The sequence below is a fragment of the Giraffa tippelskirchi genome, chromosome 6 (assembly GCF_054371585.1).
Source record: "Giraffa tippelskirchi isolate mGirTip1 chromosome 6, T2T-mGirTip1v1.2.pri, whole genome shotgun sequence".
Lineage (NCBI taxonomy): Eukaryota > Metazoa > Chordata > Mammalia > Artiodactyla > Giraffidae > Giraffa > Giraffa tippelskirchi.
The window spans coordinates 21,657,184-21,682,769 of NC_137280.1; the positions used below are offsets into that span (position 1 = coordinate 21,657,184).

Genomic DNA, 25,586 nt, shown 5'->3' on the forward strand with positions numbered 1-25,586 from the left:
GTAGTCTCTTTTAAAGAATACCAGTTCCATTTTTCAGGGTTCTGTTCTTGTGACCTAATCTCATGACCTCATGACCTTCCAAAGGCCCCCGCTCCATATATCATCACGTTAGTAAATAGGTTTCAACATAGAGATTTTGAGGGGACACATTCAGTCTGTAGCATTCTCAAGCTTGAGTGACTCAGATTTGTACACTAAGATGCACTAAATTTTATGGTATTACCTGTGAAGAATCAAAATAAGATTGCTATTTGAAAATCATTTAATAAAGCTTAGGTTAACCCAGAAACCTATACCGTTTGTTATATAATGTGAATATAGTTGTCATCTAACACATGACTCAATCAACAGGTTGGACTTAAAATTACTCCTTCAGGTGTTAGTAAAGGGTGCCTACATTGTGTGTAGATCTGTATGTTTCATGGTGATTATCTAGGGCAGATAATCAGATGTAAGATCACACCAAAACAGAGCCTTCTGTTTGAAAGAGCAAATCCTTTGAACTGCATAGACTACTTTGGAGGTATTATTTTTAAAAGTGGTCATTAGACATATACACTACCATAACTAGCTACAAGGAAGCAGCTATATATAGCACAGGGAGCTCAGCTCTGTGCTCTATGATGACCTAGAGGGGTGGGATGAGGGAGTGGGGTGGGATGGGAGGGAGACATAAGAAGGAGGGAGTATATGTATAGACATAACTGAAATGTCAATAACCTCAGATATGCAGATGACACCACCCTTATGGCAGAGAGCAAAGAGGAAATAAAGAGCTTCTTGATGAAATTGAAAGAGGAGAATGAAAAAGCTGGCTGATCATTCAAAAAACTAGGATCATGGCATCAGTCCCATCATTTGATGGCAAATATATGGGGAAACAATGGAAACAGTGACAGACTTTATTTTCTTGGGCTCCAAAATCACTGCAGATGGTGACTGCAGCCAAAATTAAAAGATGCTTGATCCTTGGAAGAAAAGATATGACAAACCTAGACAGCATATTAAAAAGCAAAGATATTACTTTGCCAACAAAGGTCTGTCTAGTCAAAGCTATGGTTTTTCCAGTAGTCATGTATGGATGTGCGAGTTGGACTATAAAGAAAGTTGAATGCCGACGAATTGATGCTTTCAAATTGTGCTGTTGGAGAAGACTCTTGAGAGTCCCTTGGACTGCAAGGTGGTCAAGCCAGTCAATCCTAGAGGAAATCAGTCCTGAATATCCATTAGAAGGACTGTTGCTGAAGCTCCAATATTTTTGCCACCTGATGTGAAGAACTGACTCATTGGAAAAGACCCTGATGCTGGGAAAGATTGAAGGGAGGAGGAGAAAGGGAAATGACAGAGGATGAGATGGTTGAATGGCATCACCAACTCGATGAGCATGAGTTTGAGCAAGCTCCGGGAGTTAGTGATGGACAGGGAAGCCTGGTGTGCTGCAGTCCATGGGGTCGCAAAGAGTCGGATACAACTGAGCCACGGAACTGAACTGGTAATTGATTCACTTTGTTGTTCAGCAGAAACTGACACAACACTGTAAAGCAATTATACTCCACAAATAAAAACATGGTCATTAGAAACATGTGATAATAACATCAGAGACCAGTTAATCAAAGTGAAATTTAGGAAGGGCATATAGGATCTTTTTTTTTTTTTCCTTCAGTATATATTTGTATTTCTGTACTAATACTCTGAGTAGTCATAATGTTGTATGAAACACTATTTCAAGATGATGAAATATTGGCCTCTCTCTTGTTAAAAATAATTGTTATTTTTCATGACTGCCTTCAAGATTGGTGAAAATTTGCTCTCACCTAGCTTCATGTTGTCGAAGCTATAATTTCATTCTTAAAACTTTAAAAATTCCCTAAGTACATATATTTCTTTTGAAAAAAGTTGTCATTTTAATTTTTAAGTCCACTGGCAACCAGTATAATTAGGGTACAGTTTATTCTTTCTTGCAGTAGATTTCAGAAACATGCAAATAAAGCATATTGTTTTCCACGGTTGTTTGATTTTCATTTGGGTGTTTTTGAATTTAATGAGATTTTCCTAAATGGGTGACCAGAAAGTTCAGACCATGTTTTAATATGGAATTTTTTTTTCTTAGCAAGCACCATTATGAATTGCTAGATTGCTGTTTTGTGATGAGCAAGAATCTCTTGTGCAATGTAGTTTGATTTTTCTTCTTGCCAAGACAAAATGAATTATTTCAGTCATATCATAGCTTAAAGATATATTTTTTTCCAGTGGTAGGAATCCATTGCCAAATTAAGTCATAAAGCTTTTTATGGAACTAAAACAATTAGTATGACATATATGACTTACTGCCCTATGCTGTTCTCATCCTGGAGTGATCAATACTAAATTAGTTGAACTTTTAACATTAATTCCAAGCCTCTGTAGTAGAATTTTCCTGAAAATTGAAGAGGAAATCCACAATGCCATTGTTTTAACAAAAAAATTAAAGAGGAGTTTTTGTTTTTTTTTTTTTGTACTTTCCATTGGGATCTTTTGAATCCCAGACTGGTTTAATAGATGATATGTGGAGAAAAAAAAAATTTCTGTGATCATACAAATTCAGGAAGGTATAAAATTGTAGCGTTAAACAGGCTTCCTTATTAGAGGTGGTCACAGAGCACTTGATCATCACACATGACCAAAAGGGAATATTTTCTACAGTAGGAATTCAAAAGTGCAGAGAGCCTTTTCCCTCTAGGAGTATGTCATGAGGTCAGAATCTATGGAATATGTTTTTTCATTCATTGCAAATAAGTTCCCCTTGGTTCTTGATGTTTTGATTAAGGTGTGACCTCTGAAAAGGTGGGTATTATGGACCACCATGGAATTAGCACCAGTGCTTTTCTAATTCTAAAGGGAAGACAATGTTTGATTGTTAATTAGTGATGGAGCTGAATATGACATGCTTGAGTCTAAAATTAGGCTTAATTACTTCTATATATAAGATACTGTGCACACATGCCCGCTGCCTAAGCTAAAGTTAAATGCATTGAGATTTTGAATTCCCTGACATAGGCTGTAAACTTCAGTAACATTTAAAATATTAATAGAATGAATCAGCTGAGCTTACTCTGTGCTAAGTGGGCTGAGAGCTTTATGAACATGGACTCTTAAATGAAGATGACATTTGTGGCTTAAAGAAGCTCAGTAAGTGGTCCAAAGTCCCACAGCTCAAAACTAGCCCAGCCATGCTTCACACAAACTCCTAACTACCTCTGGCAAATATAGGCATGGATAGAACATGAGTAATCAGTTGTTTAGTCTCATTAAAGAAAGAGTATCCTGACATATATGAAAATAATGGGCTCTTAACTGAATTTTAGAAAAGATGATTTCATTAGGATGTTACAATATAGTAACTCAAGAATTGTCTCCAGGGGATAACATTGGTTTTAAGGTTAGAAAAGTAAATATCTCTGAAGAATTAGGTTCAGATAATACAAAGGATATGTTTCTAAGCAAATTGTCTTAAGCCTATGAAAGTATATTTTAGTAGAGATTTCGGTTTTTGTAAAATTATCAAGTTGGCATTTTTTGTTGAGGCATTGTAATAGAAAGGGTCTTAGACTTTTGACTTTCCATTCTGCATGGACTAGGTCTTCTGTCTTGGTCAAGTTTTGTTTGTGTTGTTGTTTAACCTCTTTGGTGCCTGAGTTCCCTTCAATGTAAAATGGGGAGAATAACATGTATTTCATAGGATTATTGCACATATTAAATAAAAGAACTTACATAAATTACATAGACAACACAAATAGCCACCAAAAAATGAATGGTGTTTTCTTCCCCTTTTCCCTACCCCAGTAATATTTGTTAATGACATTAACTTGTTTGATGTATTTATTTAAAGACAAGATAAAATATATGAAACTTCCTACAGCTGGATGGCATCCTCTTGACATACTCATTTATAGTTGAAAATCTCTATGGCATGGTTGAAAATTACTTTTGAAAAATCTCTTTGTCTTGATCCTAAGACTCATGCTTTTATTCATTTAACATGTCAGAAAAGATGTTCAGAAAAGCTATTATTAATTCACTAGTGAGACTTAGAATCAATGACACCTTAGAATCAAAGAAATACCACAGAAAACATAACGGGTAAGGTAACAAAAGAGGTAATTGTAATTGCTTAGATATGCACTGTTATTTTCTCCATTTCATTAAAAAGAAACCAAAGCTCAGAAAGCCCATGTAGCAGTGGGTAGAGAGAGAACTTCTGATTCCATTGGTCAGAGAAAGTCATCTCTACTTATTTTTAACATAGCTCTTAATTCCACAAAGAATAACTTCAAATGAGCCAAACTGGAAACAAGAGGCATGTAGTGTAGATTAGAAAAAAACTTTTATTTTTGGTATGTGTGTTATTTTTAAACTTGGATGTGAACTAGGAAAGAATCATGAAATGTATTTCTCAAAGGCCTTTGGAAATGGATTATCGGTAGGATGGACCATTTGGAAAGGCAGATGGTCTTGAAAGGTTTGTACGACTTGATAGTAATGTTTGTCAAATCAAAAACTATAGTAAATCTAAAGTACCTTTGTATCATTGAAGTGACCCAGCATTGGTAACAGGGTGTGTAAAGGAAAATCTGACCATTGGAGAAACATAGGCGTCTTTTTTGGATAATTATGTTCTAATGCAAACTTATCAGTTGTTTGGTTATATAAGGGTAAATGTATAAAATACATGATTGAAAGCTTCTTTTTCTCTGTGTCACATGTACACAAACAAAGGAAAATCTCTAGGGAGGAGTTTAGCCTCCTGGAATGGGATATCTAAAGAGTAATGATGTACATTCTGCCTTGAAGGCTACAATCAATCTTTATTGAAAAGAATCTAGACTGAAGACAGGCAGGGCTTTTTGGACAATCCTGCCTCATTACATTTTGCATTTATCTGCCATCTCCCTACCTCTCTTGGTCATTGAGGGTTATAACCATTTACTTACAGTGATTTTTTTTTATTTTTACAAAGAAAGATAAATGAACCTACAATATTAAATCACATCCTTGTTTCTTTATTTTATTTAGATCTCTGTAAAGATTCAGCATTGAACTGCTCCCTTCAAAACTTAAGTAAAACGTTAGGCTAGGAAAGGCTAGTGGCTTGATACATTTGTTTTATCCTTGAAAAGATAGTTACAAATGTTTGCTACAATTTGATGACCAAGTTTGCAACATACCTTACTATTTTTTATATGAAAGGTTTTGTAAATATACACACACACACACACACACACACGTGTGTGTGTGTGTGCATGTGTGTTCAGTCACTCAGTCGTGTCTAACTCTTTATGAACCCATGAATTGTAGCCTACCAGGCTCCTCCATCTATGGATTTTCCAGGCAAGCATACTGAGATGGGTTGTCATTTCCTACCAGGGGATCTTCTCAATCCAGGCATGGAACCTGCAACCTGGGTCTCTTGCGTCTCCTGCATTGGCAGACAGATTCTTTACCACTGAGCCACCAGGGAAGCTCATGTATCTATCTACTCTCTATCTATCTATCTATCATCTACCTATCTATCTCTCTATACACACACACACACACACACACATAATATTGTTGTTCAGTCGCTAAGTCTTGTCCTACTCTCTGCAATCTGATGAACTGCAGCATACCATGCTTCCACTGAGTCGGTGTTCCTAACCTTCTCATCCTCTCTCAAGCCCCTTCTCCTTTTGCCTTCAACCTTTCTCAGCATCAGGGTCTTTTCCATTAAGCTTCAGCTTGAGTACTTCCAATGAATATTCAGGATTGATGTTCTTTAGGATTGACTGGTTTGATCACCTTGCAGTCCAAGGGACCCTCAAGAGTCTTCTCCAGCACAATTCGAAAGCATCAATTCTTCAGCACTCAGCCTTCTTTATGGTCCAACTCTTACATCTATACATGACTACCAGAGAAACCATAGCTTTTACTAAATGGACCTTTGTTGGCAAAGTGATATTGTTGCTTTTTAATACACTGTCTAGGTTTGTCATATCTTTTCTTCCAAGCAGCAAGCAGTGAAATCACCATCTGCAGTGATTTTGGAGCCCAAGAAAATAAAATCTGCCACTATTTCCACTTTTTACCCATCTATTTGCCATGAAGTGACGGGATTGGATGCCATGATCTTAATTTTTTGAATGTTGAATTTTAAGCCAGCTTTTTCCACTCTCCTCTTTCACCTTCATGAAGAGGCTCTTTAGTTCCTCTTTGCTTTTTGCCATAAGGATGGTGTCATCTGCATATCTGAGGCTGTTGATCTTTCTCCTGGCAATCTTGATTCCAGCTTGTGCTTCATCCAGCCCAGCATTTTGCATGATATACTCTGCATATAAGTTAAATAAGCAGGGTGACAGTATGCAACCTTGTTGTACACCTTTTCCATTTTTGAATCAGTCAGTTGTACCATGTGAGATTCTAACTGTTGCTTCTTGACCTGCATATAGGTTTCTCAGGAGACAGGTAACGTGGTTTGATATTCCCATCTATTTAATAATTTTCCACAGTTTGTTATGATCCACACAGTCAAAGGCTTTGTGCATATCAACATTCTAAGCTTAAGGTCTGATTTTAAATATTCATCATATTAAAGCATTTTGCATACAGTATAACCACAATGTATATTTCCTGTAGCTCATGCCCCCAGATGACTTTCTAGCTAAGACACCACTGGAGCAAGGCAGTTAACAAACAGAGTTTCTCTCCCACTTCACAGCACAGTGCTTCCGAACTTATTTGGAGCAGCTGTGGATCTGACTAACACAGCAGGATGCCTCAGAATACCTTTTCTGTAGAACTCTCATTCTTTCTCTCTCTCCCTTCACCCCCTCTTTTCTTCATCTTTACCAAATTACCAAAAAAAAAGGAGTTGGGGAGTTTGTATACTTTTTCTAAAAATTAACACTTGGAAAACCCTTTTCTTTTTCTGTCCATTGAGATTCTAAACTTTAATCCTCCATGAAAGAGTACTCCAAGGAAGACTAACAAAGAAAATAAACCTGCTGTGTAAAGAATAATATTAAATGTGAAAAGATAAAATTAATCTAGTCCAAACAACCTTGATAAGAAAATAGTGATACATTATTAAATTCCAATGTCTCTTACATAAATTTTATCAATACCAAATATATGGGATACTTAATACAGATAGGTATTGTAACTAAAAATCTAACCTTCAGAATTATAATAACAAAATTGATAAATTTTTAAAATATCTATTGCTTTGTTATCAGTGTAAACACTCTCACAAAAGGGAAAGTCTGAAGTAATTGGTTCGGACTTCTCTGTTCCCACACTAGAACTGAGAACTGATTAAAATCTAAGTGTAAGAAAATGTATTTTTCAAACACTATGTTCTATAATGTTTATTGTACTTGTTTGTCTCAGTGGTAATCTTTCTGGCCAGTCCTTTTGTTTGTGCGTTTTCTTTTCTTCAGAAATCATGGACAGCTCCTCAGAGCCTCAAAGAAAGGTTGATTTTTTGTATCGTTTTCAAGACCTTAAAAAATCTAGCTTGTGAACCGCTTCTCCTACCCTTTCACCCTATTTCCTGTGCTCACTGAGCTCTCTGCCTTTCCTCAAATATGCTACAGATCCACAGTACCTGAAATGGCACCTCATTACTTTCCTGCCTAGCAAATTCTGATGATTCTCAAAGCTCAGCTCCAATTTCCCCTCAAGTGAAAGCTTCTTGCATCCTTTTTTTTCTTCTGTCTCCTGGTTAGATTACTTCCTCCCCGTCTGCATTCCTTCACTTTCTTTACTCATATCACAAGGATGGCATATTTCACACTGTAATTATAGGATGCTTGCTTTTCTGCTAGTTTCTTAATCTTATGGAGAGCAGGTACTTGTTTATCTTTACATCACTAGAGCCTGGCATGGTGAAAGAGATAAATACATGAATTGAACCATAGTTTTATTTACAGTTGTCAACAACCATTTAATAAATGAGGAAATATCCATAAATGTCTTTCCTTTTTATATGAATGTCTTTAAGGCGATAGATTCTTTGAATAGTTGATATTTCTAGTAGCCTGTATATTCCCAAGGTAATTTACATTGGTCCCACGTTTTTCCATAGCTTAAAGCCCCAACCTGTGGGCTCCCTAAAGATTCCTTCCGAAATTAAGGTAACTAGCTAAAATAGAAAAAAAGGAGATGAGAGCAGCAAAGGATGAGGTGGTTAGATAGCATCACCGACTCAATGGACATGAATATGAGTAAACTCTGGGAGATACTGAATGACAGAGAAGCCTGGTGTGCTGCAGTCCATGGGGTTGCAAAGAGTCAGATACGGCTTCGTGACTGAACAATAGCAGCAACAGCTAAAATGTCATAAAATATTCTTGAAACTTACCACTTCACAGGCTCTTTTTCCATAAGATCTTCCATCAGAAGTAATTTAGGGTTATTATTATCTAGAAGCCTTCTGTATAGTGGATGGCATTGAAGTGGAGCCAGGGAAAATGAGAAAGAAGGCAGCTAAGTACTCCTTTGCCAGGCAGTCAGAAGGACAAGCTGAAAAGTGACTTTCTTTCGACTAAAGAAAACCACATTCCACTAAAGGCAGCACATTTTCAGACTGGTGATTGGCCAACTTTATATCCAGGAGGAAAGTGATTTAATAGGAGAGAAATAGCTTTTCAGAGAATTAAACTTTTTGTCTAGGTCTGGACTGTAGAAACAAGGCCTATCTCGCCCATCCTACAGTTGGGCAATTAAAGTTCTTTTGGCCTGAAAGAGAAAATCAAACTCCCAGGGAATTTTAAAGAGGCCTTTTGCTTGTGAAATATGACAGTTTGCAGAAGCCTTTTCTTCTTCCATTTACCCTTTCAATGAGGAAACTTATTTTCGTGACCAAAAAAAAAAAAAAGAAAATGCATTAAGAAGCAGCTGCAGCCATTTCCCCTTAGGCAATATGCTGGGGGAATATTTGAGAGGATAACTCCCTAAAGATAAATGGGCTCCTTGGTAGCCTTGGGCAGGAAGAATCGAGGCAAATCCTTTATCTTATATTCTGGGCACTTCTGTGGATGGGCTTGTTAGCCCAATTTAAAAATCAGTGGAGCTTTTGATGAGGAATACTTGCTTATCTGCAGTATTTCACATCCCAGTTGTTGAAGTTTTGCAGGGAGTTCCTCTGACAAGGTTGTTACGGTTCTTGTTTTTTTTTTATTTCCAAGTTTGAGGCAATTTGAGAGGTACCCTCTTGGGATCTGGAATAAGCCTGAGAAGCTGAGTGAAGCTTCACTCTGTAAATCTGTTCCTGTTTGTCAGGAGATTGTCTCTCAGGCTGCAGGGCTCGGAGCAATAGTAACTATTATTGACATGTGATGACCCAGTCATATCATACTTCACTTAAAATCCTCTCTTAGAGTGTGCTCAAATCCCTCTTGATCGTGTTCTAGGGCTTTCTTCCTCACTGAACCTCACTACTTTGCCCCTCTCCTCACAGATGCGTCTTCTTTTTCATCACGCACATCTGCCTTTAGGATCTCCTTGTCCTGGATTGAAGTTTCTGCAAATATTTATTTCTCCCCTTTACATCTGATGAGCCCTGAGCCCACAAAGAAAAGATAGCAGAAATCCGAAGAAGAGGAGAAGTGGGAATGGTTATGAAGACTAATGTTTTAACCTGTCACATGATTCTGCTGCCTCGCCTATAATGATGCTAATTGGATATGCCCTTTCATTTGGAATTCAGGGTGAAATAGATAATATTTTATCAGTTAAAAATCTACAGAGCATCTACTTCTTTCCATAAGTACTTTCTTGGTGGTGAGTTGAAATCACTCTGTTTGTAACTCTCATTCTTTCTTTCTCTCTCTCTTTTCTTTTTTTCTTCTCCCCTGTCATTCTTGACAACAGTTATTATTTTGCTTACAGCTTTGACAGATGGAAATGTTGATTAATAATGTATAAGACTTAGTAAACAAGTCTATAATATAATACTTCATGTGACAAAAATGAAATTCCTTCAAATCTAGGATTCATTTTACCTCTTGAAATTCTATGTTGAAAACAATAATTTTTAGGTAGAATGGCCTTTGAAATCACAGTTTACAAAAACAACTTGTGAAAATTTTGTTTGTTGGGACAAAGACCAGTGGGTTTACATACATTTTCCCCATATTAATGTTTTCAGTTGATTATTCATGTTTCAAAGAAAAAAATACAATAGATCTGATAGGTTTTTTTTTTTTTTTTTTAGCGTATTTTTTTTCTCCCTCAGTTAATGAAAGAAGTATTTACAGTGAGGAGGGTTCTTTGATAGTGGGCCTGTGACTGGCAGTAGTGTAGGTAGCAGGGGGAGCAGGTGAGAGACAGAAGCTGGGGGTGGATGTTGAGTTTGGGGAGAGGGGTGCTGGGAAAGGCACTGATGGACTGAGCAAACCTGTTGTTGCTAAGTTGTGTCTGACTCTGCGACCCCATGAACTGCAGCACACCAGGCTTCCCTGTCCTTCTAGAGTTTGCTCAGATTCATGTCCATCGAGTCGGTGACGCCATCCAACCATCTCATCCTCTGTCGACCCCTTCTCCTATTGCCTTCAATCTTTCCCAGCATCAGGGTCTTTTTCGATGAGTCGGCTCTTCACATCCGGTAGCCAAAGTATTGAAGCCTCAGCTTCAGCCCTTCCAGTGAATATTCAGGGTTAATTTCCTTTAGGATTGACTGGTTTGATCTCCTTGCTGTCCAAGGGATTCTCAAGAATCTTTTCTAGTACCACAATTTGAAAGCATCAGTTCTTCAAGTGTTCAGCCTTCTTTATGGCCCAAAGTTATATGTGTGTCTGGTGATGAAAATAAAGTCCGATGCTGTAAAGAACAGTATTGCATAGGAACCTGGAATGTTAGGTCCATGAATCAAGGTAAACTGGATGTGGTCAAGCAGGAGATGGCAAGAGTGAACAAGGACATTTTAGGAATCAGTGAACTGAAATGGATGGGAATGGGTGAATTTAATTCAGATGACCAAGCAAACCCTGGATATTATTCAATACAATGCAGAGCCTTTTTCCAATTTATAAATGACATTAAGATTATTTTGAAAAGATGTTTGGTGAGCAGTGGGAAGTAAGAGTGATGAGGTAGAAGAGAAAAATCAGAGTGCAGCCTCACACAGGCTTTCCCACAAACCAAAGGCACAGACCCCAAATTCTACCCCAGAGTTCATTTGAAATGACATTCAAAGTTGCCTTCAGCACCCCTGACAAGGGGTTATTTTCTAACATGATGATTTATGCTACAATTGTGAAATAATCAACTCTAATTTGGAGCTACCAAATATCTCTTGGGTTTGATGTTGAAAAAAATTTGAGATTAACCTTTTGTTGAGGAAGCCCTAGATTATTACCCGGAAAGCAAATTTGTTAAAGCACCTCTTTACGTAACGTTATTTATCTTCATTATGCAAATAAAAATCAAACAATAACAAAGCCTTATTATATGAAAGAACAGCATATGATACAAGGAAAGGACCAAAGGCTGGGAGCCAGGATGCCTGAATTGTAGCTTGACCGTCCCCGTTCCCAACGAGAATGGCACTGCTTTTATTCATTTTGTGTATTGAATTTCAGTGTCATGTTTTATTTGAAAAGAAGGTTTTATACCAACAAAGAGGAAAAAAGCTTTAGAAATCCTTCTATGCCATGTCCTGGGTTTGTCCTTGGGTACAGGGATGTTTCCTTTCTGTTTTCAGAGCACCTGGTGCTCTCTGTTGATATCAACCACCCTCTGTCCCCCATGCTGAGCTCACCTGTCCTGACTGATGATCAGCATGAGAAGAACTCTCTTTAAGTGTTTTACCTGTGGATTATCTCATTAATGGGTAAAGTTTTCCTGTAAAGGGCCAGATGGTAAATATTTTAGACGTTGGGAGCCATAAGGACCTTTTTGGCTCATCTCTGCTGATACAGTACAAAAGAAGCCATGAGACGGTGTGTATTGTGTTTGAATAAAACTCACACAACGTAAGATAAATATAATCCACATCTCTTAACTTTCAAATCTTGTAGTTTTTCTATAATTTCTTCTACGGCCTCCTGAACTATAAAGGAAATTTTGTAGGAAAAAAATTGCATTTATCATCCAGAAGTGGATAACAGACCTTTTAGGAAAAGAATAAAAGTAATAAAAGATAAAAGAGGAAGGAGACTTTGGAGAGAATTTTTAAATTTTTTTAGTTCATAGAAATTTTTCCCTCAGGAGAACAATGCATTTTCTTAATGTTGTTTAGCTGTTAATGAATTTTTGTGTAATGTATTCTGCTAACAACGTAAACAAACATTAATATCTTTGCTTCATTAATATTCTCTCGGAATCTGCACATTTTCCCTTTAGAATTAATCTGTATGTGTTTTTCTTTATTTGCACATTTTTCTTACAGAGGACCTACTACCTATAGGAGACAAGATAGCATAATGTTGCAGTGGTTAAGAATCCTAAGGCTGAAAACAGATTCTCTGGTTTTGACCTCAAACTTTGGCATTTATCTTTACCAAATTTCTAAACTTCTCTATTCTTCAGTTTTCTCAGCTGTACATTGGATATGATAATAGCATCTATGACAGGGTTTCTGTGAAGATTATATGAGCTAATACAGGACAGCCCTGGCTGCGTATATGCTGGTTACTCTCATTCATGTTCATGGAATGTTATCCAATATCACTATTGCTGTTAATGCACATCAACTCTTGAATCACTGGAATTTACCAATCACATTTCTTTTTCCTGATTTATATTTTTCATTGGGATCTGAATGTTTTAGGAAGATGCCCATACAGAGAAAACCTCAAAATATATTTTATATTTACATTTCTGTGCAAGTATGCACAGATTATTTTGATTTTTATTGTACCATAGAAATGATGATGCCATGGTTATTGTTTATCATAGCATAAAATTTTCTTTAAAGGTGAAAGCATTTCTATAGAAGAATGAATTTAGATGATGTCATCTATCGCAATTCCTATTTGCTGCATATGAAATAAAAGAAGAGATGTGTGCACAGCCAGCAGTCATCATCAATATGATTGATTTCGTATAAGTACAGTATGCTTCTACAGTTAGATCATAGATGGAAATTAAGAGATCTGAGTTAGATTGTATGTCTTTGATCAAATCACATAACTTCTGTGAGCTCCCTTCCTCAGTGGGCTAAATTTAAGATCTTTTTCAGCAGTAAAAATGTGTCCCTAGTGTTTTTATGAACATAAAATCACCGTCAATATATTTAAGTGGATACTAAATGCTAAGGTGAAATCATAGAAACTTGAATGCTTTTTACAAAGCACTGATAGAATAATGCTTGCTTTATCTAGTGATATATTTTGAACTCTGAGTCAATCTCTTTTTTTTATATCAACTTGCCATTAAACTTGATTGTTATATATAAATAATTCATATGGCCAATTAAATGTTGAGGAGGGAAAATAACCATCTCCTGCTAGTGTGTGTTCACTTGGCTAGTGGGGGAAACACTTGCCTTCCTTTTGATACTTGTTTTTCAGTTCAGCATACAAATGAATTAAAGGTCTCTGATGTAACCATCTTGTTTGAATTGCAAAGTATGGAAGTGTTTGATTAATATTATACTGAAATTGCCAGTACGTATCTGAATTAAGTTCAGTATAACAGGTTTTATTGAAATGTCCAGTTAGGTGTAGCATCGGATATACATTATTCGTTAAAATTTTGTAATTATTTGTTTGGGGCAGTAAAATTTTCATAGGTCAAAAGATCAATGAACCATAGAAAAAGATAAGACAATATACAATTTCGTGGCAAAGAAGAGGAAAATCAAAGAGCGCTGGATGAGGAAAGGTTTCCTGGGTTTAATAGGACTCAACCATGGCTTTAAAAGGAGTGTTAGCAATCTCCAAGACTACCTTCAGGCTTGATGATTCACTAGATGGAATCACAAGACTCAGAAGTTGTTATATTCATGGTCATGAACAATAAGAAATCAATCAAAAACAATAACAAAATAAAAAATTGAAATACACGATGCATACTTCCCTGGTGGCTCAGGCGGTAGAGAATCTCCCTGAACTGCGGGAGACCTGGGTTTGATCCCTGGGTCGGGAAGATACCCTGGAGAAGGGAATGGCTACCCACTCCAGTATTCTTGCCTGGGAAATCCCATGGACAGAGGAGCCTGCCAGGCTCTGGTCCATGGGATCACAAAGAGTCAGACACGACTGAGCAACTAACAAATGCATAAGCAAAACAGATGGAATAAAGTGTAGTGATTCTGTTCCTTTTTTAATGTTTTAATGTTGTATTCTTGAAGAGATCTCTAGTCTTTCCCAATCTGTTGTTTTCCTCTATTTCTTTGCATTGATCGCTGAGGAAGGCTTTCTTATCTCTCTTTGCTCTTCTTTGGAACTCTGCATTCAGATGGGAATATCTTTCCTTTTCTCCTTTGCTTCTCCCTTCTCTTCTTTTCCCAGCTATTTGTAAGGCCTCCTCAGACAGTCATTTTGCCTTTTTGCATTTCTTTTCCATGGGGATGATCTTGATCCCTGTCTCCTATAAAATGTCACAAACCTCTGTCCATAGTTCATCAGGCACGCTGTCTCTCAGATCTAGTCCCTTAAATCTATTTCTCACTTCCACTGTATAATTAAGGGATTTGATTTAGGTCATACCTGAATGGTCTAGTGGTTTTCCCTACTTTCTTCAATTTCAGTCTGAATTTGGCAATAAGGAGTTCATGATCTGAGCCCCAGTCAGCTCCTGGTCTTGTTTTTGCTGACTGTATAGAGCTTCTCCATTTTTGTCTACAAAGAATATAATCAATCTGATTTCGATGTTGACCATCTGGTGATGTCTGTGTGTAGAGTCTTCTCTTGTGTTGTTGGAAGAAGGTGTTTGCTATGACCAGTGTGTTCTCTTGACAAAACTCTATTAGCCTTTGCCCTGTTTCATTCTGTACTCCAAGGCCAAATTTGCCTGTTACACCAGGTGTTTCCTGACTTCCTACTTTTGCATTCCAGTCCCCCATAATGAAAAGGACATCTTTTTTGGGTGTTAGTTCTAGAAGGCCTTGTAGGTCTTCATAGAACCATTCAAGTTCAGCTTCTTCAGAGTTACTGGTCGGGGCATAGATTGGATTACTGTGATATTGAGTGGTTTGCCTTGGAAACGAACAGAGATCATTCTGTCGTTTTTGAGATTGCAACCAAGTACAGCATTTCGGACTCTTTTGTTGACCATGATGGCTACTCCATTTCTTCTAAGGGATTCTTGCCCACAGTAGTAGATATAATGGTCATCTGAGTTAAATTCTCCCATTCCAGTCCATCTTAGTTCGCTGATTCCTAGAATGTCGACGTTCACTCTTGCCATCTCCTGTTTGACCACTTCCAATTTGCCTTGATTCATGGGCCTAACATTCCAGGTTCCTATGCAATATTGCTCTTTACAGCATCGGACTTTGCTTCTATCACCAGTCACATCCACAGCTGGGTATTGTTTTGCTCTGGCTCCATCCCATCATTCTTTCTAGAGTTATTTCTCCACTGATCTCCAGTAGCATATTGGGCACCTATCGACCTGGGGAGTTCATCTTTCAGTGTCCTATCTTTTTGCCTTTTCATACTGTTCATGGGGTTCTCAAGGCAGGAATACTGAAGTGGTTTGCCATGCCCTTCTCCAGTAGACCACATTCTGTCAGACCTCTCCACCATGACCCATCCGTCTTGGGTGGCCCCACACGGCATGGCTTAGTTTCATTGAGATAGACAAGGCTGTGGTCTGTGTGATCAGATTAGCTAGTTTTCTGTGATTATAGTTTCAGTGTGTTGCCCTCTGATGCCCTGTCACAACACCTACCATCTTACTTGGGTTTCTCTTACGTTGGACATGGGGTATCTCTTCACGGCTGCTCCAGCAAAGTGCAGACGTTGCTCCTTACCTTGGGCAAGGGGTATCTACTCACGACAGCCCCTCCTGACCTTGAATGTGGAGTAACTCCTCTTGGCCCTCCTGTGCCCATGCAGCCGCCGCTCCTTGGACCTGGGGTAACTCCTCTCGTCCACTGCCCCCGGCCTCTGGCCTGGGGTAGCCCCTCTCAGCTACCGCCCCCAGCCTCGGCAGTGGGGTAGCTCCTCTCGGCCACACTTCTATGAGGACCGTCGCAGCCGCCTCACTTCTGCGCAGACCAGAAAGACTAGAGATCTCTTCAAGAAAAGTAGAGATACCAAGGGAACATTTCATGCAAAGATGGGCTCAATAAAGGACAGAAATGGTATGGACCTAACAGAAGCATAAGATATTAAGAAAAGGTGGCAAGAATACACAGAAGAACTGTGCAAAAAAGATCTTCACGACCCAGATAATCATGATGGTGTGACCACTCACCTAGAGCCGGACATCTTGGAATGTGAAGTCAAGTGGGCCTTAGAAAGCATTACTACGAACAAAGCTAGTGGAGGTGATGGAATTCCAGTTGAGCTATTTCAAATCCTGAAAGATGATGCTGTGAAAGTGCTGCCCTCAATATGTCAGCAAATCTGGAAAACTCAGCAGTGGCCACAGGACTGGAAAAGATTAGTTTTCATTCCAATCCCAAAGAAAGGCAATGCCAAAGAATGCTCAAACTACCACACAATTGCAGTCATCTCACACACTAGTAAAGTAATGCTCAAAATTCTCCAAGCCAGGCTTCAGCAATAGTGAACTGCGAACTTCCAGATATTCAATCTGGTTTTAGAAAAGGCAGAGGAACCAGAGATCAAATTGCCAACATCCGCTGGATCATCAAAAAAGCAAGAGAGTTCCAGAAATACATCTATTTCTGCTTTATTGACTATGCCAAAGCCTTTGACTGTGTGGATCACAATCAGTTCAGTTCAGTTCAGTTGCTCAGTCATGTCTGACTCTTTGCGACCCCATGAATTGCAGCATGCCAGGCCTCTCTGTCCATCACCAACTCCCGGAGTCTACCCAAACCCATGTCCATCGAGTCAGTGATGCCATCCACCTATCTCATCCTCTGTCATCCCTTTCTCCTGCCCCTAATCCTACCCAGCATTAGGGTCTTTTCCAATGAGTCAACTCTTCGCGTGAGGTGGCCAAAGTATTGGAGTTTCAGCTTCAATATCAGTCCTTCCAATGAACACCCAGGATTAATCTCCTTTAGGATGGATTGATTGGATCTCCTTGCAGTCCAAGGGACTCTCAAGATTCTTCTCCAACACCACAGTTCAAAAGCATCAATTCTGTGGCGCTCAGCTTTCTTCACCGTCCAACTCTCACATCCATACATAACCACTGGAAAAACCATAGCCTTGACTAGACGGACCTTTGTTGGCAAAGTAATGTCTCTGCTTTTCAATATGCTATCTAGGTTGGCCATAACCTTCCTTCCAAGGAGTAAGCGTCTTTTAATTTCATGGCTGCAATCACCATCAGCAGTGATTTTGCAGCCCTAAAAAATAAAGTCTGACACACAATAAACTGTGGAAAATTCTGAAAGAGATGAGAATACCAGACCATCTGACCTTACTCTTGAGAAACCTGTATGCAGATGAGGAAGCAACAGTTAGAACTGGACATGGAACCACAGACTGGTTCCAAATAGGAAAAGGAGTATGTCAAGGCTGTATATTGTCACCCTGCTTATTTAACTTCTATGCAGAGTACATCATGAGAAACGCTGGGCTGGAAGAAGCACAAGCTGGAATCAAGATTGCTGGGAGAAATATCAGTGACCTCAGATATGCGGATGACACCACCCTTATGGCAGAAAGTGAAGAAGAACTCAAGAGCCTCTTGATGAAAGTGAAAGAGGAGAGTGAAAAAGTTGGCTTAAAGCTCAACATTCAGAAAACTAAGATCATGGCATCTGGTCCCATCACTTCATGGGAAATAGATGGGGAAACAGTGGAAACAGTGTCAGACTTTTTTGGGGGGGCTCCAAAATCACTGCTGATGGTGATTGCAGCCATGAAATTAAAAGACGCTTACTCCTTGGGAGGAAGGTTATGACCAACCTAGATAGCATATTGAAAAGCAGAGACATTACTTTGCCCACAAAGATCCATCTAGTCAAGGCTATTGTTTTTCCAGTGGTCATGTTTGGATGTGAGAGTTGGACGGTGAAGAAAGCTGAGTGCCGAAGAATTGATGCTTTTGAACTGTGGTGTTGGAGAAGACTCTTGAGAGTCCCTTGGACTACAAGGAGATCCAACCAGTCCATCGTAAAGAAGATCAGTCCTGGGTGTTCATTGGAAGGACTGATATTGAAGCTGAAACTGCAATACTTTGGCCACCTCACACGAAGAGTTGACTCATTGGAAAAGATCCTAATGCTGGGAAGGATTGGGGGCAGGAGGAGAAGGGGACGACAGAGGATGAGATGGTTGGATGGCATCACTGACTCAATGGACATGGGTTTGGGTAGACTCCAGGAGTTGGTGATGGACAGGAAGGCCTGGTTTGCTGTGATTCATGGGGTTGCAAAGAGTCGGACATGACTGAGCGACTGAACTGAACTGAATGTTGTATTCTTGAAGCAAATTGTACTTTCAGATTACTCCTTTTTACTCTGCTTTAATTACTTATGATATGATTGTAGGTTCCATCTTGGTCTCAAGATTTGTGTGGTTGATCATGGGCGTGCAACTTTCTAGTCTGTCTTTTTTACCTGATCAAAGAGTCTTTGAAGTTTTAAATCTGTGATTACAAGTGAAGAATTTTATTAATCAATAGAATAATTCTATTAATTATTATTAATTCTAATGATTCTGTTAAGCAATCAAATTATGTTTCCAAGTCCTTAAGCAGTTTAGAAAATGTACTACTTATTTGTTAAAATGATTTGTAGTACCGGAAAAATCAGAATGATATTGTATCAGGTTGGCCTAAAGTGTTGCATAAGATGAATGTTAGGATACTCTGGTTAGATAAATTTTATCGTGTTTACTTGGATATTAAAATGTTAGCATTGCCTGCAGTATAATCCTAATAAGATAAGAAAAAGGGTAAGAAAAATATATTTAAATTTAACTTTGCTCATATTTTCTGACCTAAATTCTGCCCCTGGAAAGACAAGCAGGTTCTTCCTCTTGTCAGTGAAGGTAGAACAATAGTCAATTATCAGATGATTTTTGCTTCTGATTAGAAAATTTTAATTTAATCCCAAGGATCGTTGTTAATATTTTCCTCCTGTTCTCCACTTTAATGTTTTCCAAGAGGATCATTATTATTTCTAGGGTTTCTTCTTATAACACATTTATATACATCTGTGTTCTCTTTTGAGATCAGATCTTTATTTCTGAGCAAACTTGGCTGTTTATTTGGAAAAAATCAGAAACCTGGATATTTAAAAAGCCATTTTCTATCATCTTCTAATGCCACTTCTCTTTTCTCAACTTCTGGCCTCCTGAACTCTGCAGTCAGTACAGTTTGGTTTCTTTTTTTTTTTTTTAATAAATTTATTTATTTTAGTTGGGGACTAATTACTTTACAATATTGTAATAGTTCTTGCCATACATTGACATGAATCAGCCATGGGTTTACATGTGTTCCCCTTCCTGGACCCCCCACCCACCTCCCTCCCCATCCCATCCCTCTGGGTCATCCCATTGCCCCGGCCCTGAGCCCTTGTCTCATGCATCGAACATGGAATGGTGTTCTGTTTCACATATGATAATATACATGTTTCAATGCTATTCTCCCAGAACGTCCCACCCTCACCTTCTCCCTCAGAGTCCATAAAATTGTTCTATGCATCTGTGTCTCTTATTCTGTCTCGCATATAGGGTTATCGTTACCATCTTTCAAATTCCATATATATGCATTAGTATACTGTATTGTTGTTTTTCTTTCTGGCTTACTTCACTCTGTATAATGGGCTCCAGTTTCATCCATCTCAGTAGAACCGATTCAAAAGTGTTTTTTTAATGGCTGAGTAATATTCCATTGTGTATATGTACCACAGCTTCCTTATCCATTTGTCTGCTGATGGACATCTAGGTTGCTTCCATGTCCTGGCTATTGTAAACAGTGCTGCGATGAACATTGGGGTACACGCGTCTCTTTCAATTCTGGTTTCTTTGGTGTGTATGCCCAGCAGTGGGATTGCTGGGTCATATGGCAGTTCTATTTCCAGTTTTTTAAGGAATCTCCACACTGTTCTCCATAGTGGCTGTACTAGTTTGCATTCCCACCAACAGTGTAAGAGGGTTCCCTTTTCTCCACACCCTCTCCAGCATTTATTGCTTGTAGACTTTTGGATAGTAGCCATTCTGACTGGTGTGAAATGATACCTCATTGTGGTTTTGATTTGCATTTCTCTAATAATGAGTGATGTTGAGCATCTTTTCATGTGTTTGTTAGCCATCTGTATGTCTTCTTTGGAGAAATGTCTGTTTAGTTCTTTGGCCCATTTTTTGATTGGGTCGTTTATTTTTCTGGAATTCAGCTGCAGAAGTTGCTTGTATATTTTTGAGATTAATTGTTTGTCTGTTGCTTCGTTTGCTATTATTTTCTCCCATTCTGAAGGCTGTCTTTTCACCTTGCTTATAGTTTCCTTTGTTGTGCAAAAACTTTTAATTTTAATTTTAATTAGGTCCCATCTGTTTATTTTTGCTTTTATTTCCAATATTCTGGGAGGTGGGTCATGGAGGATCCTGCTGTGATTTATGTCGGAGAGTGTTTTGCCTATGTTTTCCTCTAGGAGTTTTATAGTTTCTGGTCTTACGTTTAGATCTTTAATCCATTTTGAGTTTATTTTTGTGTACGGTGTTAGGAAGTGTTCTAGTTTCATTCTTTTACAAGTGGTTGACCAGTTTTCCCAGCACCACTTGTTAAAGAGATTGTCTTTTCTCCATTGTATATTCTTACCTCCTTTGTCGAAGATAAGGTGTCCATATGTGCGTGGGTTTATCTCTGGGCTTTCTATTTTGTTCCATTGATCTATATTTCTATCTTTGTGCCAGTACCATACTGTCTTGATGACTGTGGCTTTGTAGTAGAGCCTGAAGTCAGGCAGGTTGATTCCTCCAGTTCCATTCTTCTTCCTCAAGATTGCTTTGGCTATTCGAGGTTTCTTATATTTCCATACAAATTGTGAGATGATTTGTTCTAGTTCTGTGAAAAATACCATTGGTAGCTTGATAGGGATTGCATTGAATCTATAGATTGCTTTGGGTAGTATACTCATTTTCACTATATTAATTCTTCCAATCCATGAACACGGTATATTTCTCCATCTGTTTGTGTCCTCTTTGATTTCTTTCATCAGTGTTTTATAGTTTTCTATATATAAGTCTTTTGTTTCTTTAGGTAGATATATTCCTAAGTATTTTATTCTTTTTGTTGCAATGGTGAATGGTATTGTTTCCTTAATTTCTCTTTCTGTTTTCTCATTATTGGAGTATAGGAATGCAAGGGATTTCTGTGTGTTAATTTTATATCCTGCAACTTTACTATATTCATTGATTAACTCGAGTAATTTTCTAGTAGAGTCTTTAGGGTTTTCTATGTAGAGGATCATGTCATCTGCAAACAGTGAGAGTTTTACTTCTTCTTTTCCTATCTGTATTCCTTTTACTTTTTTTCAGCTCTGATTGCTGGGGCCAAAACTTCCAAAACTATGTTGAATAGTAGTGGTGAAAGTGGGCATCCTTGCCTTGTTCCTGACTTTAGAGGAAATGCTTTCAATTTGTCACCATTGAGGATAATGTTTGCTGTGGGTTTGTCATATATAGCTTTTATTATGTTGAGATATGTTCCTTCTATTCCTGCTTTCTGGAGGGTTTTAATCATAAATGGATGCTGAATTTTGTCAAAGGCTTTTTCTGCATCTATTGAGATAACCATATGGTTTTTTTCTTTCAATTTGTTAATGTGGTGTATTACATTGATTGATTTGCGGATGTTAAAGAAACCTTGCATTCCTGGGATAAAGCCCACTTGGTCATGATGTATGGTCTTTTTAATATGATGTTGGATTCTGTTTGCTAGAATTTTATTAAGGATTTTTGCATCTATGTTCGTCAGTGATATTGGTCTGTAGTTTTCCTTTTTTGTGACATCTTTGTCTGGTTTTGGAATTAGGGTGATGGTGGCCTCATAGAATGAGTTTGGAAGTTTACCATCTTCTGCAATTTTCTGGAAGAGTTTGAGTAGGATAGGTGTTAGCTCTTCTCTAAATTTTTGGTAGAATTCCGCTGTGAAGCCGTCTGGTCCTGGGCTTTTGTTTGCTGGAGGATTTCTGATTACAGTTTCGATTTCCGTGCTTGTGATGGGTCTGTTAAGATCTTCTATTTCTTCCTGGTTCAGTTTTGGAAAGTTATACTTTTCTAAGAATTTGTCCATTTCTTCCAAGTTGTCCATTTTATTGGCATATAGCTGTTGGTAGTAGTCTCTTATGATCCTTTGTATTTCTGTGGAGTCTGTTGTGATCTCTCCATTTTCATTTCTAATTTTGTTGATCTGATTCTTCTCCCTTTGTTTCTTGATGAATCTGGCTAATGGCTTGTCAATTTTGTTTATCTTCTTGAAAAACCAGCTTTTAGTTTTGTTGATTTTTGCTATGGTCTCTTTTGTTTCTTTTGCATTTATTTCTGCCCTAATTTTTAAGATTTCTTTCCTTCTACTGACCCTGGGGTTCTTCATTTCTTCCTTCTCTAGTTGCTTTAGGTGTAGAGTTAGTTGATTTATTTGATTTTTTTCTTGTTTCTTGAGGTGCGCCTGTATTGCTGTGAACCTTCCCCTTAGTATTGCTTTTACAGTGTCCCATAGGTTTTGGGTTGTTGTGTTTTCATTTTCATTCGTTTCTATGCATAATTTGATTTCTTTTTTGATTTCTTCTGTGATTTGTTGGTTATTCAGAAGCGTGTTGTTTAGCCTCCATATGTTGGAATTTTTAATAGTTTTTTCCTGTAATTGAGGTCTAATCTTACTGCATTGTGGTCAGAGAAGATGGCTGGGATGATTTCAATTTTTTTGAATTTACCAAGGCTAGATTTATGGCCCAGGATGTGATCTATCCTGGAGAAAGTTCCATGTGCACTTGAGAAAAAGGTAAAATTGATTGTTTGGGGGTGGAAAGTCCTGTAAATATCAATTAAATCTAATTTGTCTATTGTATCATTTAAAGTTTGTGTTTCCTTGTTAATTTTCTGTTTAGTTGATCTATCCATATGCGTGAGTGGAGTATTAAAGTCTCCCACTATTATTGTGTTATTGTTAATTTCCCCTTTCATACTTGTTAGTATTTGCCTTATATATTGTGGTGCTCCTACGTTGGGTGCATATATATTTATGATTGTTACGTCTTCTTCTTGGATTGATCCTTTGATCTTTATGTAGTGTCCTTCTTTGTCCCTTTTCACATCCTTTATTTTAAAGTCTATTTTATCTGAAATGAGTATTGCGACTCCTGCTTTCTTTTGGTCTCCGTTTGCATGAAATATGTTTTTCCATCCCTTCACTTTCAGCCTGTGTGTGTCCCTAGTTTTGAGGTGGGTCTCTTGTAGACAGCATATATAGGGGTCTTGTTTTTGTATCCATTCAGCAAGCCTTTGTCTTTTGGTTGGGGCATTCAACCCATTTACATTTAAGGTAATTATTGATAAGTATGATCCCGTTGCCATTTACTTTGTTGTTTTGAGTTCGTGTTGAAACATCCTTTCTGTGTTTCCTGTTTAGAGAAGATCCTTTAGCATTTGTTGGAGAGCTGGTTTGGTGGTGCTGAATTCCCTCAGCTCTTGCTTGTCTGTAAAGCTTTTGAATTCTCCTTCATATCTGAATGAGATCCTTGCTGGGTACAGTAATCTGGGTTGTAGATTATTCTCTTTCATTACTTTAAGTATGTCCTGCCATTCCCTTCTAGCCTGAAGGGTTTCTGTTGAAAGATCAGCTGTTATCCTTATGGGGATCCCCTTGTGTGTTATTTGTTGTTTTTCCCTTGCTGCTTTTAATATTTGTTCTTTGTGTTTGATCTTTGTTAATTTGATTAATATGTGTCTTGGGGTGTTTCGCCTTGGGTTTATCCTGTTTGGAACTCTCTGGGTTTCTTGGACTTCTGTGACTATTTCTTTCCTCATTTTAGGGAAATTTTCAACTATTATCTCCTCGAGTATTTTTTCATGGCCTTTCCTTTTATCTTCTTCTTCTGGGACTCCTATGATTCGAATGTTGGGGCGTTTCATATTGTCCCAGAGGTCCCTGAGGTTTTCCTCATTTCTTTTGATTCTTTTTTCTTTTTTCCTCTCTGCTTCGTTTATTTCCATCATTCTATCTTCTACCTCACTTATCCTATCTTCTGCCTCCGTTATTCTACTGTTGGTTCCCTCCAGAGTCTTTTATCTCCTTTATTTCATTATTCATTCTATATTGACTCCTTTTTATTTCTTCTAAGTCCTCGATAAACATTTCTTGCATCTTCTCAATCTTTGTCTCCAGGCTATTTATCTGTAACTCCATTTTGCTTTCAAGATTTTGGATCATTTTTATTATCATTATTCTAAATTCTTTTTCAGATAGATTCCCTATCTCCTCCTCTTTTGTTTGGTTTTGTGGGCATTTCTCATTTTCCTTTACTTGCTGAGTATTTCTCTGCCTTTTCTTCTTGTTTAGATTGCTGTGTTAGGCGTGGCCCTTCTGTATTCTGGTAGTATGAAGTTCCTCTTTATTGTGGAGGTTCCTCACTGTGGTTGGGGTTGGACAGGTGGCTTGTCAAGGCTTCCTGGTTGGGGGAGCTTGTGTCGGTGTTCTGGTGGGTGGAGCTGAATTTCTGCTCTCTAGAGTGCAATGGAGTGACCAGTATTAATTTTGGAGAAGTCTATGGATTTGGTGTGCCTCTGGGCAGCCTGTATGTAGATGCTCAGGTCTATGTTCCTGCGTTGCTGGAGAATTTGCGTGGTATGTCTTGCTCTGGAACTTATTGGCTCTTGGGTGGAGCTTGGTTTCAGTGTATATATGGAGGCTATTGGATGGTCTCTTATTAATTAATGTTTCCCCTAACTTTCATTTTCATAACCCACTATTAACTTGCAAAAAAAAAAGAAAAACCCTATTTTTGAAGCAAACTACATACATATATCTACAGTTTGGTTTCTACACCCTCAAGTGGACAAACTGGGGTTTCTATTTCTCATCAGAGAGATCATTTCCGTTTATAACAACCCTCCTTCTCTCCTGTATTCATTGTACAGCCTTGGATGAAACAATGCTCTTGTTGCTTCCGTGAACTGATGGAGAGAGCTCTTTTAGTGTTCCTTCTACTGAGGTGTAAGCCTGTCAAGAATGCTGATTTAAAAGGCCTCTATTGATTGAGTAGCGCTGACATGTATACACTATCATGTGTAAAATAGGTAGCTAGTGAGAACCTGCTGTGTAGCACGGGGAGCTCGGCTGCTGCAGAAGCTAACACGTCACTGTGAAGCAATTATACTCCAATTAAAAAAGTTAAATTGCAAAAAAAATGTAAATAAAAGGGCGGACCTCCATTCCAACTTCTTGCCGCATTCTTGATCCCATTATGGATGTACATTCACTAAGTTTCCATCGTCTATGCTGTAAGCTAGCTCCCCAGTTAGGGCTCATGGGTTACT

The 25,586-nt window shown here is 38.2% G+C and overlaps 1 protein-coding gene across 19 annotated transcripts in view; it reads left to right on the forward strand.

The window, feature by feature from the left end:
• OXR1 (oxidation resistance 1) overlaps positions 1 to 25,586 on the forward strand; it is a 492,548-nt gene that overhangs the window by 43,053 nt on the left and 423,909 nt on the right. Inside the window, exon 3 of one of the 19 annotated variants that reach the window (XM_081500405.1) lies at positions 9,473 to 9,795. The exons of the other annotated variants lie outside the window; for them this stretch is intronic. The gene's annotated coding sequence lies outside the window, so the exon portion shown is untranslated. The remainder of the gene's footprint in view (positions 1 to 9,472; positions 9,796 to 25,586) is intronic. 19 annotated transcript variants of the gene reach the window in all.